The following is a 10,798-nucleotide window of genomic DNA, read 5'->3' as shown; positions in this document are numbered from 1 at the left end:
CGACCCCCCTGAGGCTGAACTGCTTCCGGAACCCATCATCCCTTCTGGTAGATTCCTGGCAGCTGTCAGATGGGACATAGAAGTCATAGTTAGACGCGCCTTGGCTGGACAAACAGTACCTCCACAGTGCCCTCAGGACGTTATTTGTCTCGACCCCAGTCAGATCTTCTGTCTTGCAATGGGGACATGACTCCCGCTTCGCCGGACACCCTGGGTTCCGATGTACCCTGGATTTCATCTCTAGAGATTTCTGGTGGCCAACCATGGTTAAAGATGTCAAGGAGTATGTCCAAGCCTGCTCAATATGTTCCCGAATCAAGTCTTCTCGGATGAGGGCGGCAGGCCCTCTTCAACCCTTACCTATCCCCGACCGTCCTTGGACCCACCTCTCAGTTGACTTCATTACTGACCTTCCACCAAGCCAAGGATACACGACAGTCATGGTTGTAGTAGATTGTTTCTCGAAATCCGTCCATTTTATTCCCCTACCTTCATTGCCCTCAGCTAGGGAACTAGCAGACTTGTTCGTACTGCATATCTTCCGTCTTCATGGCATCCCTAAAGACATTGTTTCCGATAGGGGCCCCCAGTTTATTTCACGATTTTGGAAGGCCTTCTGTAAATCACTGGGAGCCTCAGTTTTGCTTACTTCAGCTTACCACCCGCAGGCCAATGGTCAAACTGAACGTATGAATCAAGAACTTCTAACCTATTTACGGGCATATATCTCATCTACCCAAGATAACTGGGTATCATTGCTTCCATGGGCAGAATATGCTCATAATTCTTTGTATACTTCATCGACCGGCATGTCACCATTCAAGTGTGACTTAGGTTATCAGCCCCCTCTCTTCCCGGACTCCCCGCCGGACACAGAAGTTCCTTCTGTTCAAGAGTATATCACTAACCTGCAGGACTTCTGGAAGAAGGCTAAAGCCGCCCTTCTTCACACTGCAGCTCGGCAGAAGACCGCGGCGGATCGGCACCGTCGAACTGTACCCAGATTCGACGTGGACAATTTGTCTGGTTGTCTACCCACAACCTTCCTCTAAAGCAACCTTCTAGCAAGCTTGCTCCCAGGTTCATCGGTCCTTTTAGTGTCCTCACCCAGGTTACCCCTGTAACTTATCGACTGGCCTTGCCTCCTACCCTCAGGATTCACCCTATGTTCCATGTTTCCCTCCTTAAGCCCTTTCGCAGATCCACTCTGTCTAAACCGCAACAAAAACCCCCACCACCTCGAGTAATTGATGGACTTCCTGCCTACACCGTAAATAAGATTTTAGATTCCCGATGGTCTCGTGGATCCCTGCAATACCTAGTGGATTGGGAAGGCTACGGTCCAGAGGAGCGGTCGTGGGTAGCGGAAAGAGATATACTGGATTCAAACCTGATCCGGGATTTCCATCAGAGTTTCCCTAATCGTCCAGCTAGGGCGTCGGGAGCCGCCCATAGAGAGGGGGGTAATGTTACGATCCCTGCCTCTCGGCAACGAAAGAGGCAGAAGAAGGCGTAGCCTTAGTTCATCAGTCCACCTATCACTGTACGCTTTCACCACCACACCTCCGTCTCATCTGGTATTTAAGCATTAGTCTTTCCCTACCTCCTCGCTCAGTATTGGTTTCCCTTTCGAGCTTCTTAGTTGCGCTACGCCTTCAACCTCCTCGTACTGTTCTGGTTCCGACTTTGGTTTTTCCCCTTTTACTATGTCTATTGGATTACGGCTCGGCTTCAGTTGCTTTCTCCTAGTTTGGTTCTCTGGCTTCCCCTGGACTCTCGGCTCTCTCCTTCGTCTACGGTTTTGGATTACGGTCTGGCTTTGGCTACTCTCTCTCGGTTTGGATCACTGGCTTCCCCTGGACTCTCGGCTCTCTCCTTTGGCTACGGTATTTGGATCACAACTCGTCTCTGTCGGCTCCCACAAGTGGGTTCACTACTTGGTTTCGGTTTCACTGGCCGAATCCGTAACAGTTTTTTAGATTCAACTGAACCAATTTCTGTGTGTGATAATGTCCTTGAATTCTGACAACATCACACTAAATTACATGATAATATAAAACAGCTAATGTTTCTAGAGATAAAGTTTCTGGGATGCTTCTCATTACATTGCATTACCAGGGACAGTTGAATTTACCTTGTACAGTATTGAAAGACCAAGATGCTGTTTATTTAACATTTTATAGAACTTTGTCTACTATGGCAACATGATGAGCTTGGTGAAACTTGGAAAAATACTGCTTGGCCACTTATCTTAAGATAAAGATAGGATAAAGGTTTATCTTTTGCACCTACCTGCCCCCCGGGGAAGGCCAATGCTTTCTAAGTTAATGTTTCCCTACAGTAGACTGTACCTTATCTTCTAAGGTAATGTATATTGACTCAAATCAGTTTTGGAATCCAATCTACTGACGAGATGGAGCACATCCTTTTTTGGATACAGATTCATTGCAATAATGTAACTGCAAATGAATATAGATGAGCATGTATGTTTGTTCATATACAGTGGCAGGAGCAGTTTCTCATTGCAGTGAATTTTCAGGGCCAATTTAATCTCTCCATCTTATACTGAATATGAAAGGTAGCATTGTCTATATGGACTCCTCACTAGTTGGAATTTGTATATATTCCAGTGTTCCCTCAGCCAGTCCTTCTGTTGTAATTCAATTTATCTTATAAAATTCCTTCCCCACTTCTAGGACCAGCAGTTTTTGAACTCCACAATGGCTCCTATTGGAAAGTTTGTGACTGAGACCAAGTAAGAGTTCACTTTTTTATATTAAGCCATTATTTCATTTGTAGCAATGAGCAATTCTGATATAAATACAATAAAATCATTATGCTCAAACTATGAGAGAGAAAATTAAGGATAATTTAAGAAATCAGTCTTAGCTTGTTTCTATACACAAATTATATTATTTATTTTCAAAGGAAACCCGCAAGGATTCCCCTGGTGTGTAAGATGTGCCTGAATACTTTTGATCAGCTTCCTGCTCACTTGAAGAGGGCGTGTACGAAGCACGCCACGGCAGAGGAGATCAGGATGGCCTCTCAACAGGCGAGGAAAGATAAATCACCTGAAGAACAGGGCCATCGTGGATTACAACAGAATAGAGATCGTGTCTGGTGAGGCAAACGGGACAGTGGTTGTAAGACTGCTGGAGTCCTTGGGCCTTTTTGTACGTGGGAAGCCTGAAGACACATTGGCACGGTGAGATATTTTTAATTTGTAAGGCTTCTGTAGTTTCTTTTTGAAATCATTGTTACAACATATTATGTAAAAGCATGTTGAAAAGAATCTACCTGTATTCCAGCGGCCCTGAGCAAGAGGCCGCTGTCCAGGAGGAAGAGATGCCAGAGGCTGCTCCAGAAATTGAAGCAGAAGCGGATAAGAAAGGGGAAGATGTGAGCTCCAAAGAACTCTATCAGCAGTAAGACTTTTTATTTTTCCGATGTATCTATTTTTTACTAAAATTCTAATTTGTCTTATAGGTATTAAATGTTTAAACCGGTGTTTTATATTCTTACAGACCCCCAGTAGTTAAAAAGTATCAGCAGGCTCTCCTGAAGAGAGTGGCCTAAGCTGGACTCTATAGAAAGCACTCCCTGGATGCTCCTCCTGGCTGGATTCAAACAGTACCTTACCAAGGATCTGGGAGTGGCAAATTGTTCTCAGGAGGTATTTATTTTTTAAAGGCATTTAAAATTAAGCAGTGGTATCTCCATTGTACATGTTTTTATTCCTTAACTTTCACCCATGTGAAATGATGTCAGCCATAAACATCATTGTGAGGAAACACTGGGGAAAAAGTCATGCAGGAAATGGGGGATGAAAACAGGGGGGCGTGTCCATGCAGTGCTGGTGATCCGGGGAAGTGTGGCCGAGGCAAACAATCCAAAGAATAAGTCCAAGGGAGAATCCAACAAAAAAAGCAAAGGTCCATGTCCATGTAATCTATCCAAAAACCAGGGATTAAAAACAGGTGCCGGGTCGGGACCGGCGGGGGGAACAGGAACAGGGGCAGGAAGCTAAAAACACAACGGAGCCAGGCACAACCAGGACCCGGGCTCGCACGATGCGGAGATCAGGTGCAGAGCCTCCAGTGAAGTGAGCGCCTGCCTTTTAGAGGTGAACTGAAACAGGGTAGGAACAAGGAACAGATGCGGTGAATGAGGCAAATGAGGAAGGGCTGGAGCGCCTTTAAGAGTAGGGGTTTGCGATCGTCTTACAGGTTGGCATATTTATTTTATTTTCTTGCTATTACAGGTTGAGGAATGGATGCAAAGAAAGACTGTTGTTTCACCAAGTGGACAAAAAATGGTCATAATTGGTGTGAAAGAGCACAAAACTGCATCACAGCAATTGGCGTCCTTTGCATTGAATGAAGAAGAGGAACATGTAAGTTGATGGCTACACTGAAATACCCCTTAAGGGTTGTGGTAGAACTGGAACCTTCCTGTCAAGCGGTGGGTGCAAAGCAGAGTAACACACATAATGTGACACCAGTCCGTCACAAGACACACACACTTAAACCACAGGCAATTTTCATAGAAGCCAATTAAAATACATGTTAATATAGAAAAAAAGACCTCTCCCTGTATAGCTACCATCATTTGCAATATCTAAGAATATTTGGAATGTACCATAATTGCATTTTGTTTTCCATCAGATGTTTCATGTGTACTTCACACAACTGCACTCTACTGCCAAGGACAGCAGCTGTGGACAGGAGGAAGAGAAGTTTTTCATTTCATCTGCTGGAGATCCTATTTACAATCCTACCAACGACTTGAGAAGACTGCATAAGAAGTAAGCAGAATAATATTATTATAATATTATATATTATAATAATATTAGATTATATATTAAATATATATAATTAATATAAACTGATGGAAAAATAAATGCAACACCTCCACACTCTACCCCCAGCCTGCAGCATGCCAATGGCTCCCTTCCTTTTTTCTGGTGACATTCAAGGCATTATGGAATGCACAGACAACTGACTAGGTGTGGCCTTTTCCTAGCAGTGACCTAAGCTTTAAATTAAAGTCTTTTTAAAAGGTGACCTGGTTCTGACAATGTTTCACCTGGACCTCATTGTAGTGCACCTAATGAGCTTTTGCATGATTGCCAAGTTGCAATGCCTCACTGTACTAGCTTTATTGCTGGTCAGACAAATTGACAACATTTTGTGAAAGTACATAAGCTATAACTATAGCAACTAAGGTATAGTATTATTATTCCGGAAAATGTTGTATTTCTTTTGTCCATCAGCATCTTTTTTTTTTTTTGGTGAGTTGGAAATGATCACATATGCTTGCTTGTTTATTTTGTAGGTACTGCTTGCCATTCATTACTAGCCAGGTTGCCAGGAGGGCATTTGAGACGGCCGCAATAAATGTAACAGATGCACAGAAGAGCATTGTTGCAGATAATTTAGTACATTCCAATTCTACGGCAGAGAAACCTTATAGAATGCTGACACATGCCAACATCTGCTCAGCAATCGAAGTGATTGAAGGCTTTGCAGAAGAAGGATCGCAGTAAGTGTCACTGTGATCTCAAAATGAGTAAACAAAATCAGTATCTCACAAAACTACAATTACACAATTACTTATTTTTTTAACTTCAGGTCAAGCTCAGGGGAGAAAACATCAGACTCTGAACAACGCACACCACTTGTGGAGTAAGTTGGAATCTAATATTCCCTTTTCATTCATTTTTTACATTGTGTTACAAAGACCTGTGATATTTTATTTAAATACTTACAACAGATCAAGGTCAAGATCCACTATGGCAGCTGCAGGATTTACTTCTACGAAGTTGGATTATTCTACAGCCTTCCAACAACTGATACAGGTGTTTCCGGTGACATTAGATGGACAGCTTCCCAAAAAGAAGAAGCGTGTTAGCCTGACTGGAAGTCATGACCGTCACTGTTATGACAGGTGGAGAACAGAGCAGAGGAAGATGAGACAGCAGCATATTACTGGTAAATGTACAAATCAATTATTTTCACCAACAAACACTTAATGTAAGTTTAGAATATATTCTGAGAATGTATATTGTCATTTTCTTTCCAGACCATTACGCTAGACAGTTACCAACAGAAAGACAGGTAACCTGCTATATTCAAAAGATGGGATGGTCAGCCAATGCATCAACAGCATCTGACGTTCTTGAGAAGTGGAAGACAAACTTGGAACTGCCACCAAATGATAATGAATTTAAAAAGTTGGTAAAGCGTCAAAGCTGGAAAGGCCTGCACATCGTTGTCGATCCTGTGAAAGGGAAGAAGGTCTTGACTTCCAGGCGTTTCCAGAAGGGAGAGGTTGTGTGTGATTTTCATGGTGAGGTCATCACAAAGACAGCTGCAGAAGCCCTAATGGAACAGATGCCAGAAGGAGAAATGAAATATTTATCTTTTTTGATGGACCTGTACAAAAAATGTGCATTGATGCTTGTGGTGAACACTGCACCTGTCATCAAGATAAGGAGACGATCGGAATGCAGATACATTTCTCTAAGAAAAGGGACAACATCAGACCTGTATTAGAGACATTCATAATCAACGAACAGCCCATCCTGACAATTCTGTTTTTGGCAAATAGGGATATTGCTGAAAGAGAAGAGCTCCTCTTTGATTTCAGTGTTTCAAGGAAATCATTTCAAGGAGAAGAACAGGCTCTGGAGTTGTTGGATCACTAAGCATTTAAAACAATACTAAGTAGGTATATGAAAGCACAGGTTTTGCAGATATGTATTTTCTTGTAGCTTGAAATTATGGTTAGAATTCTGTTTATTTTATTATCTAGAATATGGCATTTCTCATTCTCATCAGCAAGTATAGCAAGTATATTGGGGGGGGGTATGCGATGCCCAACAAATGATTTTCAGAAGAGCATAGAGCCAAATTAAATACCCCACTCAATTGTTACTGCAAAAAAATGCCACATGCTGTAAACAAAACATAAAAAGATTTAAAGATGTGAGCTATTTTTGAAATTTGTTGACACTATCTGAACAGCACAGCATTCCCAGAATGGACAATGGAGTTTTCAGCAGCATTAGACGGGCAGCCTCTTGGGAAGAGAGATGGAATGAGACCGACTGGACTTCATTAATAACACCGTTCTTATTGAAAGAGAACAGAAAGATAAGTCTGGATAATAATTCTTACTCTGATTTTTTAGTTATTTTCTTTCATTATCTACAGAATAGATTTTTGATAATCATATCGATAAGCTTCTTTTGAAACTGCCCAACATTACCAAACAGAAGAATTTTTCGGCAGGACACCATTTGTGCATCGAAAGCACTGGAGAGGTATATATGACAGATTATTTTCTGCCACTGAAATACTAATTGCTTCATTTCAGTTCATCCTTAGACAAGCAGAAGAAAAAGAAGTTTGATGGCATTCCTCTTGGGAAGAAAGATAACAGAGACTGACTGGACTTCAAGAACAGCACCTTTCTGATTCACAGCGAACAGAACACAAAAGATTAGTCTAGGGAACAATTGCTTTATTTTCTTAATTAAAATTTCTGAAAAGTTTAAGGACAACAGCAATGAACATTGTTAATGAGTTAGAGGTTAGATAAACCAGTATTTCCAGTGGTTTGTCATTTCAACAATGTTTTAAAATTGAATTTCTATACAGTGGACACCCTTGACATAACACAAAATGAAACCATTTCATTTTCATTTTGGAGCTAAACTGCTGGGAACATTTTTTCAGTAAACTGTTAAAAGCATATTATGGTCTGAAAGCCAAGATATTATTTGTGACCACATTAATTAATTACTTTTTAAACTGTAAAGTAATAATCTGCTAACATGGCTAGTTTCTATCACTGAGCTGGGATTTCTATTTACGACAGAGATCAGTTTCTTAAACAAAATAAAATTGTCTCCATCCTGGAAAATCAGTCACGAATTTGAATAGGGCTTATGGCATTTGATCAGTTTCACAGCCTAATTCTACTGCATTTGTTTTTTAATGATTCACAATTGTGAATATTAGAAATTTTAATGCACAGAGTTGCTTAGGCTTTTATTTTTTAATTTTGTTTTCAACACAATCATAATGATTATGCATATGTTATTTTTTGTAGCTGTCACCTGCCATTCACTACCAGAAAAGATGCAAGGATGTACATGAAGAGGTGTGATGACCAGGATGACAGTGCTGCTCAGGACAAAATCACAAATTTTCACATGCCTAACACCTTTGAAGAAGAAATCAATAATGCAGAAAAACTGAAAATAGGACTGTGCGAGAGTTTTGTCTTTTGCCTCCAAACTATTTTTCTAATTGTATAATGTTAGCATACCCAGAGGGGTTGGGCAGTCAGTTGATCTTGGACCCCTAGAGGTTTTTTTTCTCTACTTACTAAGGAGTTTTTGGTTCCTCTCCTCAGTTATCTTCTGGCTTTTACTCTTTCTATATTGTAACATCATGTATCATCACCCAGCTATGTTAAGTGTCTCAGGTCAACCTTGTTATGAAATATGTTATATAAAAATCAATCGAGTTTAACCATACTAGTTGTGAATGCTGTCATATTTTATTGCCATAATTTATAAAAAAATAATAAAAATTATTGCGCAATTAGCTTTTTCAAACTTTTAGATTTTCTATATAATTTCAATACAACTTCTAATTGTGACCATCATGAACAATGACTGCTTCTTGTTTTGGGATTAAAATATTTTTTAATTTTGATCTCATAACTAAAAAATGTATGAAACAAACTGTAAGATTGCAATGTATTAAAATTGGCCCCTCATTGTTCTGTGATTCTTACCGATTGTGCAGACCACAGCAGGTCAAAGGAATTCACAGATAACTCTACTCTGAGAATTTGGTAAGTTTAGTGAAGAGAAAAATCAGTTGTATCATTAATTTCTTAATGATTTCACAGCTGACTTTCAAAGTGAAAAGTATGTGAAATTCAACCAAGTATGGATAAGTGTTTTAGCTAGGAATAATGGAATAGGACTCCGGTTCTATTTTGTGGGTTTCCGGAACTGGTGCCACAATTAAGAGGGATGGCCGGGGGCATTCGTATTGCGCCGCTAGAGGTGAAATTCTTGGGCTGGCGCAAGACAGACGAAAGTGAAAGCATTTGCCAAGAATGTTTTCATTAATCAAGAACGAAAGTCGGAGGTTCGAAGACGATCAGATACCGTTGTAGTTCCGACCATAAACGATGCCGACTCGCGATCCGGCGGCGTTGTTCCCATGACCCGCTGGGCAGCATCCGGGAAACCAAAGTCTTTGGGTTCCGGGGGGAGTATGGTTGCAAAGCTGAAACTTAAAGGAATTGACGGAAGGGCACCACCAGGAGTGGAGCCTGCGGCTTAATTTGACTCAACACGGGAAACCTCACCCGGCCCGGACACGGAAAGGATTGACAGATTGATAGCTCTTTCTCGATTCTGTGGGTGGTGGTGCGTGGCCGTTCTTAGTTGGTGGAGCGATTTGTCTGGTTAATTCTGATAACGAACAAGACTCCGGCATGCTAACTAGTTACGCGGCCCTGTGCGGTTGGATTCCAACTTCTTGAATTAAGAATAAGTGGTTTTTAAACTTAGAATCCCAATCATAACTGATGCTGCGTTTAAAACCATTGTTAATGGACATTAAATGAAAGCTCTGGGTCTCTGCTTTCACATGCATTGTGTTTTAAGCTTGTAGTATGCACCGTTTCGGAGATATTAATGAAAATATGCCATCGGTTTGGTCAATATTCTAAAATATTGGACGTATATTCTTATGATGGCAGACATGATGCTGCGTTTAAAACCGGGGTTAATGGGTATTAAATGAAAGCTATGGGTCTCTGCTTTCACATGTATTGGATTTTGAGCTTGTAGTATGCATCGTTTCGGAGAACATAATGAAAATATCCCATCTGTTTGGCCATTATTCCTCAATATTAAACACACTTTCATTTGATGGCAGACATGATGCTGCGTTTAAACCTGGGGTTAATGGACATTAAATGAAAACTCTGGGTCTCTGCTTTCACTTGCATTGGGTTTTAAGCTATATAGTTTGCACTGTTTCGGAGATATTAATGAAAATATGCCATCCGTTTGGTCAATATTCTAACATATTGGTCAGAACGTTTCGGCTGTGGAGCCTTCTTCAATTTATTTTCTGTTTTAAATGATTACTAGTGTGGCGTAATATATTGGTGACCATGTGACGAAGACTGTGCAGCATTATTGGGTTGCACGTAATGTTTATTTGATTAATTAGAAAGTTAGGATGTCTGATCTGGAGGGCCTGTTGCGATATGCTAACGTACCGTAATGGAGTGTAGTGTGGTGCTAGCGACACGTGGTCATGCAAGTTAGCATGCAAGCGTTATTTTTTTAATTTCTTTTTATTACATATCATGTGGTGATATTATATATCTTATTTCTGTGAATATTACAGTTGTGTGCCCAATTAATCACGGTAGTTCATAAAGGTAATGTTTAATGCATTATATGGTGTTTAACCCCATGTTATATTTTGCTAAGCAGGAGAGAGAGACATTTAGCGTGTGTAACGCCCATGTGTTTTATGTTCTATAAGGTATGTCGTCCATTTTGTTATAATTTTTTTCTTTCTTATTTAATATGTTAGGTGTGTCTTATATCATGGAGAGTACATATAATGTGATGATAGATAAAACATGGGAAAAGAAAGGGGCTAATTATGGGTGTATAACAATCATTGTAATTGATTTGATATTAATATGATATATGTGTAGTCATCTGAATGTACATAGATGGTGGGTA

General features: G+C 40.4%; 2 long non-coding RNA genes across 3 annotated transcripts; both read left to right on the top strand.

The window, feature by feature from the left end:
- The first annotated feature begins 2,694 nt into the window (after positions 1–2,694).
- LOC138225632 (uncharacterized) lies at positions 2,695–3,390 on the top strand. The gene is made up of 3 exons (XR_011184105.1): positions 2,695–2,755; positions 2,929–3,208; positions 3,312–3,390. It is a non-coding gene; the product is annotated as an uncharacterized lncRNA (long non-coding RNA).
- Positions 3,391–5,448: 2,058 nt separating this feature from the next.
- Positions 5,449–8,950, top strand: LOC138225624 (uncharacterized). 2 transcript variants are annotated; one of them, XR_011184088.1, is made up of 6 exons: positions 5,449–5,544; positions 5,634–5,687; positions 5,776–5,993; positions 6,085–6,728; positions 7,029–7,327; positions 8,119–8,950. It is a non-coding gene; the product is annotated as an uncharacterized lncRNA (long non-coding RNA). The 2 variants fall into 2 exon arrangements; XR_011184089.1 differs by having other exon boundaries at positions 7,029–7,596.
- Positions 8,951–10,798: the final 1,848 nt, after the last annotated feature.

The sequence above is a fragment of the Lepisosteus oculatus genome (genome assembly GCF_040954835.1).
Source record: "Lepisosteus oculatus isolate fLepOcu1 chromosome 22 unlocalized genomic scaffold, fLepOcu1.hap2 SUPER_22_unloc_1, whole genome shotgun sequence".
Classification (NCBI taxonomy): Eukaryota; Metazoa; Chordata; class Actinopteri; order Semionotiformes; family Lepisosteidae; genus Lepisosteus; species Lepisosteus oculatus.
This window is presented reverse-complemented; position numbering and strand designations above follow the sequence as displayed.